The sequence below is a fragment of the Drosophila arizonae genome, unplaced genomic scaffold (genome assembly GCF_054131065.1).
Source record: "Drosophila arizonae isolate 15081-1271.41 unplaced genomic scaffold, UAZ_ARI_1.0 ARI_Backbone_77, whole genome shotgun sequence".
In the NCBI taxonomy this organism is placed as follows: Eukaryota; Metazoa; Arthropoda; class Insecta; order Diptera; family Drosophilidae; genus Drosophila; species Drosophila arizonae.
Window position 1 is genome coordinate 1 of NW_028315247.1, and position 27,099 is coordinate 27,099.

Genomic DNA, 27,099 nt, shown 5'->3' on the forward strand with positions numbered 1-27,099 from the left:
TTTTTTTTTTCTTGTCAGATTAGTTGACCCCCATTGGCATCAGCAATCGGCAATCAGGTAAGTATATGAGAAAAAACATTTTTGTTTCATATTTAATGGCAGCTTATATTTTTTTCTGCATTTTTTCAGGTTTAATTAATGATTTTTATTTTCAGCTATATTTTTTCAGATTTATTTATTGGCAACTAATATTTTTCCAGCATTTTTTATACCCTGAACCCATTTTCAATGTGAAATCAGGGTATAATGGTTTTGTTGAAATGTATGTAACAGGCAGAAGGAGGCGTGGCAGACCCCACAAAGTATATATATTCTTGATCAGGGTGACGAGCTGAGTCGATTTGGTCCTATCCGTCTGTCTGTCCGTATGTATGAACGCGACGATTACAGAAGATATAAGAGCTAGACACTTCAAATTCTTTTTAACATGTCCGTCATTACAGCGCGGATATTGAGTTTATCATTAAAAATCGATAACTCATCCCGATCTTTTTTCATCGATAAAAAACCTTATCGAAAACCAGTTATAAAATTATATCTCCAAACCTTTATTGTTTTTTTTTTTTTTAATTTACTCCCACCCCGATGTTCACCCCCTTACCCACACTTTTGTAAAAAGCGACGACTGACTGACATAGCGACGAAATGACAGAGTGACAGAGCCACTGAACAACAGGACGACTGGTTTACAGAGTGACAGAGCCACTGAACAACAGGACGACTGACTTACAGAGTGACAGAGCCACTGAACAACAGGACGACTGACTGACAGAGCGACGAAATGACAGAGTGACACAGTGACAGAGCCACTGAACAACAATACAACTGACTGACATAGCGACAAAATGACAGAGCCACTGAACAACAGTAGAACTGACTGACAGAACGACAAAATGGCCGAGTGACAGAATGACAGTCACTGAACAACAATACAACTGACTGACAAAGCGACGAAATAGCAGAGTGACAGAACCACTGAACAACAGGACGACTGATTGACTAAGCGACGAAATGACAACGACAGAGTGACTGAGTCAGTGACGAACAGTACAACTGATTGTCAGAGCGACGAAATGACCAAGTGACAGAGTCACTTAACAACAATAAAACTGACTGACTAAGCGACGAAATCACAGAGTGATAGAGCCACTGAACAACAGAAAGATTGACAGAGGGACGAAATGACAGAGTGACAGAATCACTGAACAACAGTAGAACTGATTTACAGAGCGACGAAATTAACGAGTGACATAGTGACAAAGTCATTGACGAACAGTACAACTGACTGACATAGCGACGAAATGACAGAGTGACAGAGCCACTGAACAACAGGACGACTGACTGACAAAGCGACAAAATGACAGAGTGAGAGAGCCACTGAATCATTTGTCAGTTATATTTCAGTAAAACGAAGCTAGAAAGCAGCAGCAGAGACCCAGTAGTCAACTAAAGCTCAAATGCAACGGGCTCAAAATTTGAGTGCGATCTTGGATTTGAGTGACAGTCGCCCTATATAAAGGGCAGCAGCTGCAGCATTTCTTCAGTCATCCAGGCATGGTGGGGATCAGCAGATCATGCAGTCAAGTGAAGTGAAGTGAAGTGAAGTGAAGTGAAGTGAAGTGAAGTGAAGTGAAGTGAAGTGAAGTGAAGTGAAGTGAAGTGAAGTGAAGTGAAGTGAAGTGTAGTGTAGTGTAGTGTAGTGTAGTGTAGTGTAAAACGGATCGACGGGTGGACCGACAGAAGTTGTAGCGGTTGTCACATTGGTAGTTGTTTAATGTTGTAATTTTGGTTTTATTTTGTTTTAAATAAAAACTTGCTAGTTGTGTGTTGTTTTATGTTTGTATGTACGTAAATATGTAACTATGCACATAGAAAATGGCCACTTTTCAGTTAATTTTATTTTAGTTTGTTACACTTTTGTTTTTAGTCGTATGCACACAGAATGGCCACTTTTTAAGTTGTAGATAAAATTTTTGTTTTTATTTGAATTTAGTTTTTTATTTGGTACATTAGTTGCTGCAGTAGTTGCTTTTAATTTAGGTTTTACATATTAATTCGTAATGACATTTGTGAAACAAAGACAATTACAATTAGTGAGAAATAAATTAGCATTTAACATTAAACATCAACTTAATCTACTTATTTCTATTTTGCAGGTACATGGATTGGCAGCAACATGGTCATCATCTTCATCGCTGGATCGTGGCAGCTCGTCAGATAAGTGGTGCAATTAGTTGTCATCTTTCCAGTTAATGGCTTGTGGTTTCTTTGCAGTTAGCGGCTGGAATCGTTGTCATCTATGGATATGTTGTAGGCGTGCGTCCCGCGCAGCTCATCGTCCAGATTGACATCCTTATGCGCTTGTGCGTGGCCAGTGTGCCTCAACAGTCGGACCGGCTGTGTCTGAGGTACTGACATCAATCATTGGCATGCACCGACTGCCGCGTACCCTTCCAACTATGTCAAAGGTAAGTGGAAAATATTATTAGTAAAGCATATCATATGTTTTGTTATGTTTTACTTTAGGATTTGGCATGTTTTTTAATATTTTCTTTTTTCTTTTCAGATTAGAGGGCCCCCAATGGCATCAGCAATCAGGTAAGTGTTTAAGAGTATTTTTAGACTCATTCACGAATGTGAAATGAGTATATTGGTTTTGTGCAATGTCCGTCTTGCTGTCCGTCTGTCCCTCCGTCCGTCTGTCCGTCTGTCCGTATGAACGCAATCTATTTCGGCGCTATTGAAGCTAGAGACTTGAAATTTGGAACACATACTCGTGTATATCTCCGATTTATAAAGTGTTAAAATTTTCCCGATCTGCCCACTAGGGGCGTGGCAAATCGGAAAATGCATTTTCCGATATACCAGAAATCATATTTGTTGAAGAGCTAGAAAGCTGAAATTCGGTATGTAGGTCCGCGCCGATCACCCAAGGTCACAAGCTATGGCGGATATATCTCCGCCCATTAGGGGCGTGGCAAATCGGATAAAACTGTATCTCCTAAACTTGTAAACCTAGAATGCTGAAATTTGGCATGTAAGCTGATGTTTTAATTCTATGAAGATAGGTGAAAAAATTTTATATCTACGCCCACTAGGGGCGTGGCAAATCGGACCTGAAGATATAGTGATTTTTTGAATTCTGCTATATTTTAGGCACTATTGATGCTAGAGACCTGAAATTTTGTATATATACGCGGGTTGACCACCCACGTCCAACGAGCTATGGTAGATATATGTCCGCCTATAGGGGGCGTGGCAAACCGCAAAAGTTTATATCTCCTACAGTTTAAAAGCTAGAAGCTTCAAACTTGGATAGTTAAGTTACTGGTGGCCTCCTCTATCGATGCCCCAAAAATAATTTTTAAGCCTCTTTAGGGGCGTGGCATATCGAAAAATACCCTGTAATTTTCACATTTTTTGCGCGTAAGAATTCAAATTTTGCATTTAGGTAACCGGTTGCTCGTTCTAAAAACTGGCTAAAATTGAGGAGTCTACGGCCACTAGGGGCGTGGCAATCGGCATTTACAGTGCCCAAATTGCGACATTTATATGCGTCAGCCATCTATTTATGCATTTGTACATATAAATAAGCTTAATAGATATTCATAATACAAAAAGAAACATTTTTATGAATTAAAAAAAAAAATATATATATATATATATATAAAAGAATCTAAAATAACAAAAATTTGCAATTTACAAAAAAGAGCTTTCCTTGGGATTTGAACTCGCACCCAAGCCAAATAGCATGTTTGTCAAAATAACTAAAATGAAGATCGCCAGCCCTTCTGCCTACAGCACCACCGCGTCGTTTCGAACAGCAGTAGTTAAAACGAAATCACATTATTGTTATGATGCCACATAGCAAAGAAAAGCCAGAGGCTGAAAATTCTAAATCAATGCAAAAGACAAATCAATCGCATTTGAGATTCTTTGAAAACGCTAGGGTACCCATTTATACATACATATGTATGTACATACACACATAGAAATGAGCGCGTGCATAAGAAAGCCGGAATGCTTGATGTTATGTGTAGAGCTATGTACATACATATACATAATATCTATTTTATAAAAAACGAAATGTGTATGAAACAATACGACATCAGGCGGCTTTGAACCTCCCTCCGCTACTCTAACATAACTTGTGTCGCCTTTAGCACCTACACCATCGCATTGCTGAATCAACTGGTGGCTAAAATACAATAAGTTAATAACAGAGCGTCATCTGACAAAACTACAGTAACGACTGAAAAATCCACAAATCAATCGTAATTCCAAGAATATACAAGAAGGCGCGCTTTTGGCTGTACGCATAGAATAAACGATAATAGTTGATATAATTGATAGTTGAGCTACTGATAACCGTCTCTGTCGATAAACATAAATTTTAGTCCACATTTTGTGTCGTGTCATATTGAAAACTTTTTAGTTACGTTACCCTATGTACATACAATGTATGTATGTACATACCTATCTATGTAACGCCCAACTGCAAAGTTAAGAGCCATATAATATTAATTTCTAAGAAAGCAGGAGATGTAAAAAAATATATGTAATTCTATGTATATTTTTAATATGAGAAATAATTGATGTGGTCAAATTTAATAACTATTCTTTATCCTAGGTCAGTTTTGTTTTTGATTTTATACTCATTTTGGTTCTGTGTATGTTGGCAACGCCTTCAGACAACGAACAATACTATTCGATTATTCACTAGAATTTAATGTGGACACACTTGCAAGTCACCGTTATATCTTGCTGCTGCTGGAATTTGAGAAGAAAAATCACTTTGCATATAAATAATTTAATTAACATAAATATAATTTAAATATAACTCTAAAAATATATTATAATTGAAGTGTTGTTGTGCTTAACGAAGAAGGCGAAAATCCAATTTTAAGGCTGATATAAAGTGAGTCGATTTACGTACATGTCTGACGGCATATATGAATATATATATATGTATGTACATATGTATGTATGTAATAATGCGTGGTTTTCTGCATGAGTAAGGTTTGTATGTACATACATGTGCATATTCTTGTGTGAAACTTCCACATTTATGTTTATTATGTATTTATATTAGGCAATACAATTATATATATGTATATATATATATATATATACATATAAATAATTTAATTAACATAAATATAATTTAAATATAACTCTAAAAATATATTATAATTGAAGTGTTGTTGTGCTTAACAAAGAAGGCGAAAATCCAATTTTAAGGCTGATATAAAGTGAGTCGATTTACATACGTACATGTCTGACGGCATATATGAATATATATATATGTATGTACATATGTATGTATGTAATAATGCGTGGTTTTCTGCATGAGTAAGGTTTGTATGTACATACATGTGCATATTCTTGTGTGAAACTTCCACATTTATGTTTATTATGTATTTATATTAGGCAATACAATTATATATATGTATATATATATATATATATATATATATATATATATATGTACATAAATTTGTATATTCTTTTATGAAACCTCCTAATATGTATGTATATGTTTATTATTTATTGATATATATATATATATCAATAAATAATAAATATATACATATTTGGAGGTTTCATAAAAGAATATACAAATTTATATACATGTATATATGTAATATAAAAGCATAATAAACATATAAATGTATGTTTCACAAACGTATGTATGTATGGTCATACATACCATTTGAAAATCATTACATATATATGTACATATGTATGTACGTACAAAAAGTTAAACATACATATATCGTGCTCAACAAATTAAATTGCATTAATACGATATTTTTTTATCGATTAATATTCCAAACGATTTATATTTTATGTAGGTTGCCGATATTGGGTTGCGCAAAGTCGAAGTGGACAGCACATTTATTATTCAATTCGATATTTTTAATATCGATATTTTAATAATAAATTAATCATTACGTATATTAAGTATATTGTAAACATAATCCTTCATGCAGAGAAACTCTCTCGGATGAGACTAAACAAAGCACTGGCTGGGCTTTGTTTTTCGGTCGCAAGGCAGATAAGCGGGACCTTCTAGTACCGTCGCTCGTCGGGAGTGTGGGGGGGGTTCTTTTCTGCCTTGCGATCAGAGTTCATAAATTTTAATTTTAAGATCCCTTGAGATACCTCGAGGTGGAGCTATACTCCACGAAAAAAAACAATGATACTGAGGAAGTAGGGGGGGGACTGGCACAAATTTACAAGAACCCTGACACAACTAAGCGTGGCCATAGATGGCATTCGGCACACGCGCTCTTTACCCACCCAACCATAGTTTTTCTTAAATAATTTTACCAGAAAAACCCCAAAGAAGCTCCAACACTAACTAGCCTACCCCATTATTTCACCCTTCTTCCAGATTAACGACTCATATCATTCTTGTTTTCATTCCTATTATTCATAGTATTCATTTTCATTCATTTAAGTAACATCTAGACATTGGGATACTAAAATTACAATCTATTATTTTTCTTATACTAACAATGTTGTTATTATTTTACCTTTTTATTTTACATTATTATTAGCTTTTTTTTTTTTTTTTTTTTTATGCTATTCTTTAAATGGTTCTATTTTCTATCGTAAATCTTTCTTGCTAGTAAATCCTATTTATTTCTTTATTTATTTATTTCCTATTTATCTTTTCATTTTTTTTTTGTTTTTTTTTTTATTTACTTCATGCTAAGTTTGTTTTATTTATTTCATTAATTTATTGAATTGTTCATTTTACTTAATTTTTATTTTTTATTTATATATATATTTATATATATTTAACTTATTAAATTTGGTTTATTTATCTACTTATTTATTTCTTTGTTTATTTTACCTCATTGTTTTTTTCTTTATTTTTCAATTTAGGTGGAATCAACATTTAGTTTAATTAAATTTGAAATCGAATAGATATAAATATAAATATAAAATATAAAATCTTAATATCTTTATTTAAAAAATGGGGTTACGAAAAAAAATTATTTTAATTTAAAAAAAAAAATATATGCTTTCTTTCATTATTGCATGCACTTATCTTCAAACATTTTATTATGAAATTTTTTTTTCTTATCTCTTGGTTTTTTTTTTTTTTTTTTTTTTTTTTATATATATATATTCCTTTTTAATAATTCATTAATTAAAAGAAAATATAATGGTTTGGATTGGGGGAGTGGGAGTACAGGGTATCTTCCAGCACTTACATGATCTTTAGATTTTTTCACTCCAGCGATGAAAGGCCTTTCCTCGTGGTAGCTGTAGCGTGGCGTTGAGGTTACAAAAAGAATATAGGGGCGGACAAACACACAGTTTTTGTTGTTTTTTTTCTTTTACCTCTACATTTTTATACTTCTTTTTATATTTATATCTATTCAAATTATTATTATTTTTTCTTTCTTACTTTTTCGATTTTTTTTTTTTTTTAACAAAAAATATTTTTTTTTCTTTTATTTTTGGTTATACATTTATATATAATTTCTTTTACTATTTCTTTTACTTCATGTTTTTTTTCTTTTTGCTTTTAGTATTTTATACTTTGTTATGTGTATATATGCATCTATATATATATATATATATATGCATATATATGATAAATTTTATGATTTCATTATTATGTAATTGGGTTTTTTTTTTTTTTTTTTATGTCATCGTATTATTTTTTCTATTTTCATGCTAGTTTTAATTTTACATTTTACTTTTTAATTTGGGGTGAACTATTTTAGTTGCTAGTAACAAAATTTTTACAGTGTACGTCACATATGTAATTGAGGTGTGTTTTTTGTTCTTTTTTTTTTTTTTTTTTTTCGTTTAGTTGATTATGGTAGAGCTAGAGTTTTTGTTCTTGGATGTGTAAAGTTTTTTTTTTTTTTTTTTGTTCACTTTTAGATTTTCGCGGCTTAGAGTTTTTGGGGTTAAAAGTTTTATATGTTTTATATGTCACTATGCCACTATGCAATTTATGGGCCACTATTCAATTTTGTGTTTCCCCCGCCTGCTATTGAAGTTCCTCCAGCCTTTCGATAAAGTTGCTCCGATCGATCTTGATGTGGCAGAAAAATTTAAACAGAGCCCGTGTCTAGGGCAGGCTTTTCTATATTGCCGTGCCCAAATTTGACACGGGCGTCAAGAAAATTTTGTTTTGCTGCGCTTTTTTTTTTTTTAATTATTGTAGCGCACGAGTTCCTCGCCATATATGTATATATATTATATATATATATGGACTTATTGTAAAGTCGCAACGTGGAGTTCTAGAAAAAAGGGCTGACTTTTTTACTTTTTCGGCTTATATAGCTTTGGGCAGATAAAAGCTTAAAGGTTTTATTGCCCCTAAAGTTGGCTGCACTAATATTTGTCGCTGCAGAATTCGCACAGCGCGACACGATCAGCTGTTGCGCGTGCGCGACAACTTTTTCGGCCCCCACCGAAAGCTCTCAATGCAGCTCTGCATGCAATGAAAGGGTTCAGTGTACCTTTCCAAAGCTTTTGCAAGCGCGCGTACTTTTTGAACATATACTTTTGCTATTTTTATACCCTGAACCCATTTTCAATGGGAAATCAGGGTATAATGGTTTTGTTGAAATGTATGTAACAGGGAGAAGGAGGCGTGGCAGACCCCACAAAGTATATATATTCTTGATCAGGGTGACGAGCTGAGTTGATTTGGCCCTGTCCGTCTGTCTGTCCGTCTGTCCGTCTGTCCGTCTGTCCGTATGTATGAACGCGTCGATTTCCGAAGATATAAGAGCTAGAGACTTCAAATTTTTTTTAAAATGTCCGTAATTACAGCGCGCATATCAAGTTTATCATTAAAATTCGATAACTCATCCCGATCTTTTTTTATCGATAAAAAACCTTATCGAAAACCAGTTATAAAATTATATCTTCTACACCTTTATTGCTAGAGTCTCCAAATTTTTAATGTATGCTTACATGCAATTTATACAATTTCGGTTTTTGTTAAAATTTACCCCCCACCCTTAAATTCACCCCCTCACCCTCACTTTTGTAAAAAGCGTATTTCAAATACTAGAGACTTGTGCTTTAGCAATTACATGCATATCCATGTTATAATTATAATCTGAAAGTTTCATGAAGATCGTACGTCCATAAAAAAAGTTATTAAACAATTAAGTTCTCATAGTAAGCGCACACTGCAGCCCATGCGTGTTTATGCGTGGGTGCTTGTGTGTGTATGTGTTTGTGTATGTGTGTGTATGTGTTTGTGTATGTGTGTGTGTTTGTGTATGTGTGTGTGTATGTGTATGTGTGTGTGTATGCGTTTGTGTATGTATGCGTGTGTGTGTGTGTCTGTATGCGTGTGTGTGTATGTATGCCTGTGTGTGCGTGCGTGCCTGTGTGTGTGTGTGTGCGTGTTTCTTGTGTAAGCTGAAAGACGCGAAAAATTATTGAAATATCTATTGCTCCAAGGGTTCAGGGGATCTCGTAGTCGAGCGGTCTCGACTAGAGCTTTCTTACTTGTTTTTTTATTTACCCTTTATTTTTTTGTTTGGCTTGCGACCATTACACCACCCGATAATATACCACCGTTAGACGGAATATTAGCGGGAATATGTTCGGATGTCTATTGCTTAATGTCTTTGGCATGAAAGGTACCTATCTCTTGACCTTGCAGATTCTCTAAAAGATAAAAGCAATTTCCCAGTTTCTTTTTCACTCTACATTTCAAAAATTGGGGTGCCAATTTCGCATTATAATTGTGAGCGAATTTGCTAAGTGCAAAATTTCGGCGATACACTTCTTGCCCTTCCCTAAATGTAACAGGCTTAGAACGCAAATTATACTGTTTAACATTTCGTTCGTAAGCTCGTTTTATGTTGGCCTGTATATCTTTACGAATTAGGGATAAGTTATCTGATCGAGATAATGATACTAATGGTTCTTCAAGCAATGTTAATTGCTTTATCAACTTGTAGTCTGAACCATGAGTGATCATATCTAACCCAAATAAAGCTCTATAAGGGGAGCATCCTATGGATTGATGCAAAGCTGATCGTAAGGCGCATGAGATACTAAAAATATGTTGATCCCAATAAGTCTGGTCACTTTCAAGGTACGACCGAATAGCAGCTAACAAAGAGCGATTAACTCGCTCAGCAGCATTGCTCTGAGGGGAGTATAAAGCTGTATATATATGACGTATTCCCAGTTCCGTTAAAAAAGCATTAAACTCATTAGATTTGAACTGCTTTCCATTATCGCTTACTATTGTCTCTGGAACGCCAAAACTGTGGAATATATGTTTTAATAGAAACTCTTGAATAACAGATGACGTTAATTTTTTTAAAGGCCAAAGCCAATGAAATTTGCTGAAATGATCTAATACTATTAAAAGTCCTACATGTCCACTTTTGCTCCTGGGATATGGCCCTAATAAATCTATATACAACCTCTGAAAAGGCCGATAAGTCGGACTTTGAGCTCCCATTGGAGGACGGAGAGTATAATTCGGGTCTTTGGATTGTTTGCATACTGAACAATTTTTAATATAATCGCGAACATCTTTTGCTAACCCAGGCCAAAAAAGATTTCTTCGCAATTTCTCGATTGTTTTTTGTATACCTGAATGTGCTGACGTGACACTATCATGGGCTTGCTTTAATACCTCGCCTTTAAGTGGCTCTGGCACCCATAGTTTCCACAAAAACTTATCTTGAACTGCATCTCCGGTCGAGTGTTCAGTTCGGATATAGATTTTATGATCCACAATTTTGATATCTGGAAAACGTGAACTATTTTGCTCTATATTAGACTTCAATTGATTGTAATCGTCCGACTGAAATGCGTCTGATTCTAAATTTATGATGGGACTCATGTCTAACGAAGCGATTTCATTGCAATCGTGCAATCGCGATAAAGCGTCGGGCACAATGTGATCTTTGCCCTTACGGTGCGACATAGTGAATTTATACTGTTGCAAACGAAAAATCCATCTAGCTAATCGTCCAGAAACATTTTGTTGTCTCATCAGCCACAAGAGACTGGAGTGGTCAGTAATGACTTCGAATTCTTGAAGCTCTAAATAACAACGAAACTTTTCTATAGCTAGAATAACTGCAAGACATTCACGCTCTGTAACACTATAGTTACGCTGAGATCGACTGAGTTTTTTAGACATGAATGCTACTGGTTTTTCTTCATTATCTTCAGAAAGTTGTACCAACACGGCCCCAATTCCAAAATCACTAGCGTCACAATGCAAAAAGAATTTCTGATCAAACTTTGGATTTTGCAAAACTGGAGACGTAGTTAACACAGCTTTTAGTTTTTCCATAGCAGTTTGGGCTTCTGGAGTCCAGTTAAACTTCTTTTTAGAAGATAAGACTTCAGTTATGGGACAGGCTAAGTCTGAAAAGTTTTTTATAAAACGGCGATACCACCCACATACACCTAAAAAGCCTCTCACTTGCTTTAAATTTTTCGGAGGTGGCCAGTTTTGTATGCAAGAGATTTTATCAGGGTCTGTGCATATGCCTGTCTTGTCAATCACGTAACCAAGATAGTTAACTTTTGTGACTGCAAAATGACTTTTCGTAATATTTAAGGTGACATTGGCTTTCCGGAATTGCTCTGCAATTCGTACTAGCACGGAGATGTGAGAATTGAAATCTTCAGATACAATGCATAAATCATCTAAATATCCAAAGACACAATTACGTAAATCAGGGGGAATGATTTCGTCTATTAGCCTACACATCGTTGATGGCGCATTGCACAGACCAAACGGCATGACCTTGAATTGATATAGGGGTCTACCTGGTACTGTGAAAGCTGTCAGTGGCTTTGAGTCGTCCGTCAGTTCTATTTGCCAATAGGCGTCTTTTAAATCAAGTTTGGAGATAATGTTAGCTTTTGGCAATCTCGAAAAGATTCCATCTATACTAGGCAATGGATATGCGTCCTTTTTGGTCACCGCGTTAAGCTTTCGGGCATCTAAGCAAAGACGAACTTTGTTTGGTTTTACAACTAATCTCATAGGAGAACTCCATGCACTGGTTGAGGGCTCTATCACACCTAGGCTAATCATCCGATCGATTTCTTTATATAGCAACTGCTCGACTGCAGGACTAACAGGATAAAAGCGTTGCTTTACTGGCATTGCTTCTCCCACGTCAATGTGATGTTTGATAAGAGAAGTGCGACCTAATTTTTCTGCAGCATTGGGAAACAACTGCTTAACTGCATTGAGCTGTTGTAACTGAAGGCTTGTTAGTGGATATTTATCTTCAACATCTTCGTCAACAACATCGAGGTCTGCTTCTACAGCACTGATAATATCTGGAGCAAGGGCAAATATTTTCCAAAAGTCATGGCCGAGAATTAAATTCTGTTTAATGCTTGGGATAACGTACAGTTTCATGGGCTTTGATATTGTTTTATATTGCATGACAACACTCAAAACTCCTATGACTGCTTGATTTTCACCACCGGCAGTTTTTACAAAAGATTTGAGCGACTTGAAACAAGGACTTTTTGAAAAGTCATTTTTCGCTAGAGTAGCGCCAATGCAACTGATATTTGCGCCAGTATCTAGTAAGCCTGATTCTTGAAAATCCAAAAAAGATACTTTCGCATAGCTGCGCATATCTTTTTGATTGCTAAATATGTTTGAGATTACTAATCTACGACTACTTTTTATTTCTCTATAGTATTTTCTCAACCTGGCACTACGCTTACTCATAACCGAATTTGGTTCATTAAAAATTCTTCTTCGTATTTCAAGATATTTAGATAGCTTTTCCTTGTATGGAAGAAAACGGAGATCAAGCACCCGTGCATCAATTTCATTTGAAGATTGTAATGATGGCGCGAGATTGTTGCTGATTGGGTCTATTAATTCGGGGGCATCCGATTTTTGGGGGATGTCCCCTTCTGCTGGTTTTCCGCCAATCTACGGATACAAATTTTACATTGTGGCTTGTATACTTGTGGTGTGCCACAACCATAACAAAAGACTCTACGATCCCTCAGGCAATTTTCCCAGACATGCCCCTTTTCTTCACAGTTCCAGCATGTCAAGTTGGAATGTGCTTTTTGCATCGCTGCAATTTCTAACTCTGCTGAATCTGTCTCTTCTTCAACCTCAATTCCGAGACCAGTATTCTCGATTTCATTAATTTGACGACGAAACGCAACCGTTTTGGGTCGAGAAAAATTGTCTGATTGACTTATAAGGTCATTTGTTAAATTTTCGCTCATTTGCACTAACCTACGCAAATGGCCAACTGAACTGATAGATTGGTACAGTAACTTGTGCCGCATCTCAGGCAACAGGTTATTTTGCAGAATTTCTAATAATTCTTCTTCGCCTATTTTGAGGCCAAATTTATCAATTAATGCAGCCACCGAATCGTGAAAAGCGACAAAAGATTCACCGACCTTTTGCTTTCTCGCTCTCACTAACTCTTTACTCATAAATTCTGAGCGATAATCTTTATATTGCTGTCGAAGTGCTGCACAAAAATCATTCCATACGATTCTATCTACTTGTTTATGGTGCCTCCAGAACCAATCTCTAGCTTTCCCAGAGAAAAGAATGTGCAAATGTTTGCAAAGCCCCTTAAAATCACTATCGAGAGTTTCGTCAGTAAGGACTCTCACACGATAAATAAATTCTTCCACGCCTAATCCTTCAGATGACCCATCAAAATGGAGATTCCATTTCTGCATAATGTCAGCTGTTCTTCTGCTTTGGACAGACGAGCTTCCGGGCGAGTATGCCATAGGAGTCGGAATAGACGGCAGCTGCTCGCTTGAGCTGGGCCGTGAATCAATACGGAGCGCCGACATCACACGAGTGACTGACTGCTCGATCATTTGCTGAATTAAATTATAATCCACGCCTGCAGATTCTTGACGATTATGGCCGGCTCGATTGGGTCGGCCTCGTCGACGGGTACTAATGCCTCTTGGAGGAGGAACTACGTTTCGCTCCGAATTATGGCTTGCATCTAAACCGGATATAATTACCTCACTGCCTTCGAGCGATCGCTCTTGGGGATGCTCTAGAGACTCAGGCGGAACTTCACCTAATGCTTTAGCTAAATTACGCGTTACCATACGCGAACTACCTGGAATTGCTGATGTGGAAGCTGGTTTCGGGTCAGGTGAACAGTTGCCAATAACCAACTTAATTGACCTTGGGTCCAATGTGGACTGACATTCCGGACATTCTTGCTTATTTTCTAGCCACTGTTCTAGACATAACTTGTGAAAATTGTGCTTACAAGGGGTACAATAACATTGCTGGGTATTGCTCATCCCTTGGCTGCAAAGACTACACAAACTAACAGTTTTCTCTACTGTGCGCATATCTTGAGGACTTCTTGAAATAGGCATTTTGTATCTAAATATTTTATTTGCTAATAAATGCGACAAGTTTGGGTTGATATAATGGGGAAGGTAGCTAGGTTTTGTGCTGTTGTGTGCTGTTCTTGCTATATTATACAATTAGGGGAAACAATGGATTTTGGGCTATTGCTACTAAAGCTGGTTATAGAGTATTGCTATGCAAAAGCTAACTAAAGTGTGAGTGTTCGGCAAGGATACGCCAATGCAGCATATACACAAGTTCCAGACAACACTATCAACATTAGCAACTTCCGTCATAACAACATCTACTGGCCAGACGAGTATGAGTTTATATTGCACCCAGATTTATCTCATTTGGCTCTGCAACAACTACCAGAGAACAATCAGTATTGATATCCGAGCTGAGCCCAATATACAATATTCTGGAATCGTATCTGATAACTTTACAAAACACAATTAAAATAATATCTAGATGAAATAACAACTATACGAAAACAAACGAGCAAACATGGTGATTCAGGTGTTATTATAAGTTGAATTTATCTATTCCGGGTTTCTCGGTCTGAGATTCAGCTCGAATCTTTCAGCTTCGTAGTCCCTATTAAGAATTGATTTGACTCATCTGTCACAGTTGCGATAGGCCGACCAAGCAAGTCCAATCTATTTCAGCACTCTGGACACTGAGTTTTTCAACCATCACCAAAATGGGTGTTTCAAACAGCCAACTCTTTCTCTGCGAATAGAGAACAGACAGTGTTGATTATTTGAACATTAAAAATGGGACTCTGAAAGCGTGATGCCTATAAAGCTACATACTTCTATGCCTATAAAGCTGCATACTTTCATGCCCCACGTTGGGCGCCAAAAATTTATGTAAACATAATCCTTCATGCAGAGAAACTCTCTCGGATGAGACTAAACAAAGCACTGGCTGGGCTTTGTTTTTCGGTCGCAAGGCAGATAAGCGGGACCTTCTAGTACCGTCGCTCGTCGGGAGTGTGGGGGGGTTCTTTTCTGCCTTGCGATCAGAGTTCATAAATTTTAATTTTAAGATCCCTTGAGATACCTCGAGGTGGAGCTATACTCCACGAAAAAAAACAATGATACTGAGGAAGTAGGGGGGGGACTGGCACAAATTTACAAGAACCCTGACACAACTAAGCGTGGCCATAGATGGCATTCGGCACACGCGCTCTTTACCCACCCAACCATAGTTTTTCTTAAATAATTTTACCAGAAAAACCCCAAAGAAGCTCCAACACTAACTAGCCTACCCCATTATTTCACCCTTCTTCCAGATTAACGACTCATATCATTCTTGTTTTCATTCCTATTATTCATAGTATTCATTTTCATTCATTTAAGTAACATCTAGACATTGGGATACTAAAATTACAATCTATTATTTTTCTTATACTAACAATGTTGTTATTATTTTACCTTTTATTTTACATTATTATTAGCTTTTTTTTTTTTTTTTTTTTTTTTATGCTATTCTTTAAATGGTTCTATTTTCTATCGTAAATCTTTCTTGCTAGTAAATCCTATTTATTTCTTTATTTATTTATTTCCTATTTATCTATTCATTTTTTTTTTGTTTTTTTTTTATTTACTTCATGCTAAGTTTGTTTTATTTATTTCATTAATTTATTGAATTGTTCATTTTACTTAATTTTTATTTTTTATTTATATATATATTTATATATATTTAACTTATTAAATTTGGTTTATTTATCTACTTATTTATTTCTTTGTTTATTTTACCTCATTGTTTTTTTCTTTATTTTTCAATTTAGGTGGAATCAACATTTAGTTTAATTAAATTTGAAATCGAATAGATATAAATATAAATATAAAATATAAAATCTTAATATCTTTATTTAAAAAATGGGGTTACGAAAAAAAATTATTTTAATTTAATTTAATTTAATTTATAAGGAACACTTTATTTTATATCAGTATTTACACAAGTGTGAGTGATTTACATGTGAAAGTTAAGAGTACAGGCCATAAACCTTTTCTGCTTAAATGTTAATATTATTTGTTCAGGAAATTTAATTACATTTAGAAACATTATTTTTGAAGGAAAAGTATAAACAAAAACCTCGTAAATTGACTTAAAGACTAAAAACTTAAAATTAAAATTAAGACTAATTGCTTATTGCTTATAAGGGTTCATTACTGTTTTGTAAATGTAGGTAAGATGAATAACTACAACGGGTTACAAAATTTGTGTGCAACTTAGTCAATCTATCTGACGCTAGTTCGACTCTGGCAATATAGTGTAGCTCCGCAGTAGGGTAATGCCACGGGAGATTAAATATTCTTTTTAATATTTTGTTTTGCAAGACTTGGATTTTACAGATATGAGTCTTAGCTATATCAGCCCAAACCGGAGCCCCGTAAAAAATTGTGGACTGGAAAATTGATCTAAATAGGTACATTTTATTTTCTAAACTTAGTCGAGAGTTCCTATTTATGAATGGATATAACACTTTAATTAATATATTTGTTTTTTTTAATAATAAATTGGACGTGATCAGAAAAAGTTAATTTTTTGTCTAACAAGACACCAAGATATTTAACATTGTTCTCCCAGTTAATGTCTACTTGGCTTAGATTAATAGGATGTAGAGGAATATAATTATTTTTCCTATTTCTTGTAAAGTATATTGCTTGGGTTTTTTCCGGATTTATAAGAATTTTCCACTTAGTAAAGTACGCAACTAGAACGTTAAAGGCTGCTTGGAGAGAATCTGAGATATCGGTTGCCAGTTTACCAGAGCAAAGGATTGCCGTATCATCAGCGAAAATGGATGCCGTGCATCCACTTAAAGCAGGGAAGTCGGATGTATAGATATTATATAATATTGGGGAGAGGCAGGATCCTTGCGGGCAACCTGCAGGAATATAACTTGCACGTGAATGAGCATCGCCTATGTACACTGTAAAGAATCTGTCTTTCAAGAAACTGCGTATTATTTTAATAATCTGCAATGGGAAATGTAAGAGGTTCATTTTGTACACAAGTCCTTCATGCCATACAGAGTCAAAGGCCGCTTTAATGTCTAGCAAGACCATACCCGTAGATTTGGAACTACTAAAATTGGCCTTGACAATTTTTTTAATTCTACCCAGAGGTTGAATGGTATTGTGTTCACGACGGAAGCCATACTGAAGAGGCGAAAGGACATTATTACTTTCAGTAAAGTCAACTAATCTTTTCTTAATGACTTTCTCTAGGATTTTACTGACTGATGAAAGCAGACTTATTGGTCTATATGATGTAGGGCATTCAGGAGGCTTGTTTGCCTTTAAGATGGGAATGACTTTAGAGATCTTCCATTTATGTGGAAAATATCCGAGGCGTAGGCACTCATTAATAAGGAATGAAAGAAATTTGACTCCTTTACGAGGGAGGGCTTTTAGGCACACATTTTCAATGTTATCCAGACCTGGAGTCTTCTTGGATTTAAGCTCTTTTAAAATCGAAGATACCTCATGGACATTTGTCAGGTATGATTCGTCGTGGTCAACAGGCATGGAGTCCAATAACCCCGTGAAACTGTTGACCTCAGAGCTAGTGGATGGATCACCGAGATTAGCTGAGTGCGAATGGTTCAAGGCGAACAATGATGCTAATAGTTCGACTTTCTTATCGGCACTTACGAAATTTTGCTGATTTTGTGTGAGTGTGGGTATTCCACTGTATTTCTTCTTGATGACTTTTGAAAGCTTCCAAAAGGGGGAAGAATTTTTTTCTAGCGAGGATAAGAGATTATTCCAGTTCTCGTTTCTGAGTTTGGATAATTCAATATTAACTAGTTGGCTGAACCATCTAACTAGAGTCAGATCACATATATTTCTGCGTCTCAACCAATTTCGACGGTGCCTGTTTCTAAGTTTTATTAGAGAGATTATATTAGGAGGTAGAGCTTTGGGAGAAGATTTGATTTCTCTTTTAGGAATACTGTGCTCTTTAGCTGCAACGATCACTAAGCTAAACAAATTTATTAAATTGTCTATGTCGTCCTGCGAACTAGCGGGGAAGGAGTCGCAGTCTGGTAATAGTCGGTTGATTGTTCTACCAAACACAGTCCAGTTTGCGTTTTTGATATCATAGAAGAATTTTTTAACTTTAGTGTAATTTGAGTGCAGTATTGTTTGGACAGGGAGATGATCCGAGCCTAGATCATTTATTGCTATAGTATTGGATAACAGTTGACAGTTGTTTGAAACAAATAAGTCTAGCGTAGACGATTGATATCTAGCACTCGCTGGTACATAAGAGTGTTCATTAGGGAAATGAACTGCAAGTCCACGAGATAATGAGAAGTTGTACAGCAATGATCCCCAGACATTTGCTCGGTTACAGCCCCAGAGCCTGTGTCGGCTATTAAAATCTCCTCCTAACACTAAGTTTCCAGGAGTGCGGGTTAATAGTCGCAAATCATTTGTAAAGATTTGTTTTTGAAGGGGGTCCGCTCGACCACCACCAAAATAACAGCAAAACAGTGAAGTGCAGGTAGTTCCGTTAATGGTAATATTTATGCCAATAGATTCGATTAAATTTGTGTTAGGGAGGGGAAGCAGGGTATGGCGAATAGATTTTTTAATAATAATGGCAACCCCTCCTCCTCTTCTACTAGATCTGTCACATCTGTAACAAAAGTAATTATTGTTTTTAATTGATAATGAGCTGTTAAGCCAGGATTCAGTTAGTAGACAGATATCTACATTTTCTCTATTTAAGAAAGCAAAAAGCTCATCTTTCTTATTTTTAACGCCTCTAGCGTTCCAAGTTATAATTGAGAGATGATCAAACATTATGTACGAACTTGCATGCCAATGATGTTATTAATTCGAATTGGTCTGCCTTGGTCTTGCAGTTTCTTAAGTTTTTTATAAGCTCAAATGTAAGGGACTTGATCTCCTCCAAAGAGAAAAGATCCTTGTTGACATTAGGAGTGTGATTGCCATTATGGTTAACCCATCTGGCGCTTGAATGAAAATTTGATTTACTTAGCGTATTAGGGAACGCATTGGAGTAATCAAGCTGTGGTGGCAAAGAAATATTAGTACGATTGGGTCTTACTTGATGCGACCGATATTGAGATCTTAGATTTAGGTAACTAATCCTACTAGGGCGGTTTTGTGAGGTCCAGCGCAGTTAGAGCAATACGACTTCACGGCGCAGCGGTTTGAGCCATGACCAAACATTTGGCAGTTGTAGCATTGAGTTATTTGGTGACTGGATTTCTTTTGATACTCCCACTTCACTCTTACATAGTTGATAACTGAGTGGTTTTTTCTAAGCTCATTGAGTGTGATGGATTTTTTGGTGAAGAAGACCACGTATAGAATTAGGACAGTGTTGTTTGGTCTTTTTCGCTGAACCAGTTTAACATCTAGACAGTTTAGACCAAGACCGATAAGCTCATTTTTTAATGAAGAGGGATCCATTTTATCTAGCCCCAACAGCAGTGCTTTGTATGGCCTGTCATTTTTATCGGCGTAGGAGAAATATTCAAATTTTCCATGCATTACACTGCACGCGGCTTTATGGTCATTTATATCGACGCAGTGGAGCTTGATTCCAATTGAAATCTTTTTGATGGAATATTTAGTGCAATTAATTTGTTTGCAGATATTATGAATTTGATCCACTGTGCATTTGAGGACCGTTATTGGGGGAACATACACTTTGTTTTTAGAACTGATTTGCTCGAGCTCATCTTCATTCTTATCAGTGATTTCGATCTCGTCGTTTGGTTGTATTAGTGTTTGCAACGGCGAGTAGTAGTTTTTGTTGGCGTTTGGTCGCTGACCAGTGTCTATTTTTAGCGCAGTGCGCTTTACTTTGGGCGACATAACGGTGTCCCCTGGAGATAAAGTTCGTTTTGTTCTTTTAATCGTGGACTTGTTTTTATTTTTATTTTCTTTGACAAGCTAATCCTTAGGTACGTGCGTACAGTAAGAGAGCTAGCACAAGACTGTTATTTTAATTTAAAAAAAAAATATATGCTTTCTTTCATTATTGCATGCACTTATCTTCAAACATTTTATTATGAAATTTTTTTTTCTTATCTCTTGGTTTTTTTTTTTTTTTTTTTTTTTTTTTTTTTTATATATATATATATTCCTTTTTAATAATTCATTAATTAAAAGAAAATATAATGGTTTGGATTGGGGGAGTGGGAGTACAGGGTATCTTCCAGCACTTACATGATCTTTAGATTTTTTCACTCCAGCGATGAAAGGCCTTTCCTCGTGGTAGCTGTAGCGTTGCGTTGAGGTTACAAAAAGAATATAGGGGCGGACAAACACACAGTTTTTGTTGTTTTTTATACCCTGAACCCATTGAAAATGGGAAATCAGGGTATAATGGTTTTGTTAAAAGTATGTAACAGGCAGAAGGAGGCGTGGCAGACCCCACAAAGTATATATATTCTTGATCAGGGCGACGAGCTGAGTCGATTTGGCCCTGTCCGTCTGTCTGTCCGTCCGTCCGTCCGTCCGTCCGTCCGTCCGTCCGTCCGTATGTATGAACGCGTCGATTTCAGAAGATATAAGAGCTAGAGACTTCAAATTTTTTTTAAAATGTCCGTAATTACAGCGCGCATATCAAGTTTATCATTAAAAATCGATAACTCATCCCGATCTTTTTTTATCGATAAAAAACCTTATCGAAAACCAGTTATAAAATTATATCTTCTACACCCTTATTGCTAGAGTCTCCAAATTTTTAATGTATGCTTATATGCAATTTATACAATTTCGGTTTTTGTTAAAATTTACCCCCACCCTTAAATTCACCCCCTCACCATCACTTTTGTAAAAAGCGTATTTCAAATACTAGAGCCTTGGGCTTTGGAATATACACACATATTCACCATATGATTACGCTTTAAAAGTTTCATTAAGATCGTAGGTCTACAAAAGAAATTATTCAACAAATAAATTCTCATAGTATTGCCCACACTGCAGCGCAGCCCAAGCGCAGTCGCTGCTTACTGCGCAGTTAGCAGAGCGCAGGCTTATGCGTGCGTGTGGATGCATGTGTATGTATGTGTGCATAAAAGAAGTGCAGAATGATTAGAATATCAGCTTGGAGGGTTCAGGGTATCTCCTAGTCGAGCAGTCTCGACTGGAGCTTTCTTTCTTGTTTTCTTTTACCTCTACATTTTTATACTTCTTTTTATATTTATATCTATTCAAATTATTATTATTTTTTCTTTCTTACTTTTTCGATTTTTTTTTTTTTTTAACAAAAAATATTTTTTTTTCTTTTATTTTTGGTTATACATTTATATATAATTTCTTTTACTATTTCTTTTACTTCATGTTTTTTTTCTTTTTGCTTTTAGTATTTTATACTTTGTTATGTGTATATATGCATCTATATATATACTAGCTGGCCCGGCAAACTTTGCATTGCCCTCTATATTATTTCTAGGTAAAAAATTGTTGAAAGCTATGTTGTTCAGGTTGGGATACACTCTGATTAATTTATTAATCGGATTTTCATTCAAGCGCCTTGTAAAGGACATTCTTCGTTTTTTGGTCAGGTGCAAGAACAAATAATGCGGATGGTTTGCCAACACGTGAGCTTGCCACGTTCAATTGACCATGAGAAAAACACACATTTTCTAGATTGAGGCCACAAATAGTCAAAGATTGGCCCTGTGACTTGTTGATCGTCATGGCGAAGGCAAGACGAAGCGAGAATTCAAATAAATTCAAAGGGCATATCTTTTGAGATCATCGGAATCCTAGGAATAAGAACTTCCTCATCTTTAAATTTTCCTTTGAGTATCGACGCGTGAATCACATTGCTCATCAGTTTTCTTATCACCAAACGCGTTCCATTGCACAGTTTTGGTTGGTTTAAATTTCTAAGCATGCAAATCTTGGAGAATTGCTCTTTTCATAGCTGTGTTCATTTCTTGACGCCGGTCAAGTTGTTCTTCCATATTGCCCATGAAGTATATTTGCAAGAATTTTTGCTGTGCATCTTCAATAGGTTGCAATGATCCAATGCGATGGCAAATCTGGCCTTGAATCTTTAAATTCAAAGCCATAGTTATAGTTAGATTTACAAACACTTTTTACATAAATCTAACAAACTACATTATTCCAAAATTTTTTTTTTTTTATTTTTTATTTTTTTTATTTTGACAGTCATAGAAAATAACATTTTTAACGTAAATTACCTTAAATGTCGGATTATATCCGTTACCAATAATTTCCGCCCCAAATGAAGTCATTTGAAAACAGGCATTGTATTTTTGAGTGCTCGTTAGAAAATGTCGTGATTCTAGTGTTTCGCCGTAAAGCAGGGAACGCAATGCTCTGGTGGCGAGACCACTAATGGCAATGTCACTTTACCACTAAGGCAGCACAAACCGGGCGTTTCACCAGCAAACTTCAATGCGCCACAATGCTGGCAAACAACGTCCATTGGACCAATGCAAACTAAACGATTCAAGCTGTAATCAATGGTGCAATCATATCGAAACGCTGCTCGATTCAAATCAATCCTTGAACCATTTCTTATTGCCATTTCAAGGGCTGCCTCTCTTTGAGAAGCACGAATTAAGGCCCTTCTTTGCTGGGTACTAACGCGGAGCCTTTCTCGGGCGATTTCTCGCTCTTCGTCAGATAATTGACTCGCGCTATTCCGTTGCCTAATTGCATTATGGGTCCGCCGGGAAAGATTAGATCTTCTAGGACGCGGCATTTTTATTAATAGTAATACTGCCCTCGCACAAAACCATATAAATCAATCGAGAAATATAAATATAAATAATTTACACAAATTTATGTTTGAGACAAACAAATACCTGAACTTTCGAGATATTTAGCTTTTGTAAAAGTCCAAAAATATAAAAAGCCAAAAATACACTTTTTAATAATTAACTTTTTTTTTTTAATTTCGAATTTTTAATTTTTTATTTATTTTTGATTAGTCAGGTTTTAATCTTTTGATTTTTTTTTTTTTTTTTAATTTTTTCAGATTTTTGATTTGAAATATTTAGAATGTTTAAAAGTCCAAAAATATAAAAAGCCAAAAATACACTTTTTAATAATTAACTTTTTTTTTTTTTTGAATTTCGAATTTTAAATTTTTTATTTATTTTTTGAACAGTCAGGTTTTAATCTTTTGATTTTTTTTTGGAATTTTTGCAGATTTTTGATTTGAAATATTTTTCTTTTTGATTTGGAAAAAAACTTTTTTTTGTTGAATAGTCTTTTTTTTTTTTTGTTGAATAGTCTGGCCTGCTCGAGGCTGTGCCGTAGACTGACTGACTACATTTGTTTATTTACTTCTATACAGGACCGAAACTGTCACTGTTGTCAAGGCTACTGAGTATAAATGGAAATTTGAATCTTTAGGGAAAAAACCGCGTTTTTCAAGTATTCGTCAAATTTTTTCAGTATTTTAAAGATCTACTGACCTACTCGTGTCGGAGACAAATCCAACAAATCAAAAACCATGAAAATTGGTCCAGCAGATCTCGAGTTATAAGTGCTTGGACACTTTTACACAACTCTCTTTTATATATATAGATATATATGCATATATATGATAAATTTTATGATTTCATTATTATGTAATTGGGTTTTTTTTTTTTTTTATGTCATCGTATTATTTTTTCTATTTTCATGCTAGTTTTAATTTTACATTTTACTTTTTAATTTGGGGTGAACTATTTTAGTTGCTAGTAACAAAATTTTTACAGTGTACGTCATATATGTAATTGAGGTGTGTTTTTTGTTCTTTTTTTTTTTTTTTTTTTTTTTTTTCGTTTAGTTGATTATGGTAGAGCTAGAGTTTTTGTTCTTGGCTGTGTAAAGTTTTTTTTTTTTTTTTTTTGTTCACTTTTAGATTTTCGCGGCTTAGAGTTTTTGGGGTTAAAAGTTTTATATGTTTTATATGTCACTATGCCACTATGCAATTTATGGGCCACTATTCAATTTTGTGTTTCCCCCGCCTGCTATTGAAGTTCCTCCAGCCTTTCGATAAAGTTGCTCCGATCGATCTTGATGTGGCAGAAAAATTTAAACAGAGCCCGTGTCTAGGGCAGGCTTTTCTATATTGCCGTGCCCAAATTTGACACGGGCGTCAAGAAAATTTTGTTTTGCTGCGCTTTTTTTTTTTTTAAATTATTGTAGCGCACGAGTTCCTCGCCATATATGTATATATATTATATATATATATGGACTTATTGTAAAGTCGCAACGTGGAGTTCTAGAAAAAAGGGCTGACTTTTTTACTTTTTCGGCTTATATAGCTTTGGGCAGATAAAAGCTTAAAGGTTTTATTGCCCCTAAAGTTGGCTGCACTAATATTTGTCGCTGCAGAATTCGCACAGCGCGACACGATCAGCTGTTGCGCGTGCGCGACAACTTTTTCGGCCCCCACCGAAAGCTCTCAATGCAGCTCTGCATGCAATGAAAGGGTTCAGTGTACCTTTCCAAAGCTTTTGCAAGCGCGCGTACTTTTTGAACATATACTTTTGCTATTTTTTTTTTATTTACCCTTTATTTTTTTGTTTGGCTTGCGACCATTACAATATCAATATATATCTCTCTGTTTTATGAATATCTATAATATATACATATATATAATATATGCATATATATGTATATATATTTTATTATTACTTACAAATTTAGAAATAATAATTTAGGACTAATATAATATATAATATTAAACAAATTGAAATTTGAAAATGCCACGCTTAACTCATGCATCTGCTTCTCAGCGTTTACGAATGCAGAATGAAAGGAACAGGATTCGAAGGGAAAATGAGGAGTATTTAGCTAGAGAGCGGAATATTAATGCAGAGTCTCAGAGAAATCGTAGGGAAAATGTAGAAGTTAGAAGAACTGAGCAAGCTGTTAATTCTCAACTTAGGTCAGCTCGCAGGCAAAGAGCAGATATTAGTGAGCAAATTGAGGATACGTTACGTAGGGCTAATCGTAGGCGAAATATTGAAATTAGGCGTAGAGAACAGCGACAAAATACGATAGACCACGCGCGAAGACGGACAAATCGAGTCCTTCGACAACAAGAACAGTCAGTGGACACTCTGCGTAGGGCAACTCGTAGGCAAAATGTAGAAATTAGGAGTGCTGAACAGCAACAAAATACAGTAGCGCACGCTGGAAGACGGACGGACCGAGACATTAGACAACAAGAACAGTCAGTGGACACTATGCGTAGGGCAACTCGTAGGCAAAATGTAGAAATTAGGAGTGCTGAACAGCAACAAAATACAGTAGCGCACGCTAGAAGACGGACGGACCGAGACATTAGACAACAGGAACAGTCAGTGGACACTATGCGTAGGGCAACTCGTAGGCAAAATGTAGAAATTAGGAGTGCTGAACAGCAACAAAATACAGTCGCGCACGCTAGAAGACGGACGGACCGAGACATTAGACAACAAGAACAGCCAGTGGACACTATGCGTAGGGCAACTCGTAGGCAAAATGTAGAAATTAGGAGTGCTGAACAGCAACAAAATACAGTCGCGCACGCTAGAAGACGGACGGACCGAGACATTAGACAACAAGAACAGTCAGTGGACACTATGCGTAGGGCAACTCGTAGGCAAAATGTAGAAATTAGGAGTGTTGAACAGCAACAAAATACAATAGGACGCTCACAAAGACGATCAAATATTAGAGTAAGACAGCAGGAACAGTTGGTCAATTCTATGCGCAGAGCAGCACGTAGGCAGGATAGCCAATTTCGACTTTCAGAACAGGAGCGCAATAGAAGAGCCAGATCCTTACGTCAGCGCGAGATTGAGAATATAATTTTAATTAGGGAACAAGATAGAGTTCGAAGATCTAGAATACGCAGCAATCGTTTGCGTAGGTTAGCAGAACAGAGAATTAATACAATTAATAGACGAAATTCTAGAAGAAATATTTCAATTAATGAGGTATCCCTTCAAAGTAGAGTGGAGCAACCGAATACCACATTAGAAACTCATTCGTTAGAAACATTAATCAATAATTTTAATAAAATAGTCAAACTGGGCCCTGACCAACTTTGCCTTTGCTGCAAGGGGCTTTGGTTTCCACATCAAGTGGACAGACTTCGTTCCCAATATATTATTGACAACAATCAGCATAATGCGCAGATTTTATTTTTGTCGACAAATTTTCCATCTGAAGATGGCATTTACAAATTTTGTAAGTCTTGTAGCCGCACAATAAAATCAGGTAAAGTGCCAAAAAATGCCATTACAATGCTTAGAAGATCTGACACCTTTGGAAGAACGTTTAATATCTCCACGACTTCCATTTATGATTATAAAATCTTTAGGGCATGAGCGTCAGAGTGCAATAAAAGGAGCTGTTGTTAATGTCCCGATCCCAATCGCTTATGTCGTCACATCACTCCCAAGGGCTTTTCATGAAGCCGAGGTTGTACAGCTTCACCTCAAACGTAGAATGGAATATAACCATGATTTCATGGCTGAAACCATTAGACCACTTAAAATTATTACCGCCATGCGTTTTTTAGTGTTAACAGAACTTTATCAGAAGCATACTATTTCTATTAATGAAGAAAGAATGTCTTCTCTTTCATCAGTCCCTCAGAGTATACCATTCTTTGCAACAGCTGAAGACAATGCTATTTTTAATGAACTTTTAAATACTGAGACGCAGGAGGCCCAAGAAAATGTAGAAATAGAAGAGCTTAATCCAGGAGGGCAAGAAACATTA

The 27,099-nt window shown here is 35.8% G+C and overlaps 3 long non-coding RNA genes across 3 annotated transcripts in view; 1 reads left to right on the forward strand and 2 right to left on the reverse strand.

Annotated features, from left to right (window-relative positions):
* Nucleotides 1-311: 311 nt before the first annotated feature.
* Nucleotides 312-27,099, reverse strand: part of LOC149267676 (uncharacterized) — a 35,553-nt gene continuing 8,765 nt past the window's right edge. Inside the window, exon 3 of the long non-coding RNA XR_016271568.1 lies at nucleotides 312-2,457. This is a non-coding gene — a long non-coding RNA (uncharacterized LOC149267676). The remainder of the gene's footprint in view (nucleotides 2,458-27,099) is intronic.
* LOC149267677 (uncharacterized) lies at nucleotides 3,644-6,173 on the forward strand. Its single transcript, XR_016271571.1, has 2 exons — nucleotides 3,644-5,252; nucleotides 5,856-6,173. It is a non-coding gene; the product is annotated as an uncharacterized LOC149267677 (long non-coding RNA).
* On the reverse strand, nucleotides 21,832-24,930 carry LOC149267678 (uncharacterized). Its single transcript, XR_016271567.1, has 2 exons — nucleotides 23,196-24,930; nucleotides 21,832-23,109 (listed from the first exon to the last, which is right to left on the reverse strand). It is a non-coding gene; the product is annotated as an uncharacterized LOC149267678 (long non-coding RNA).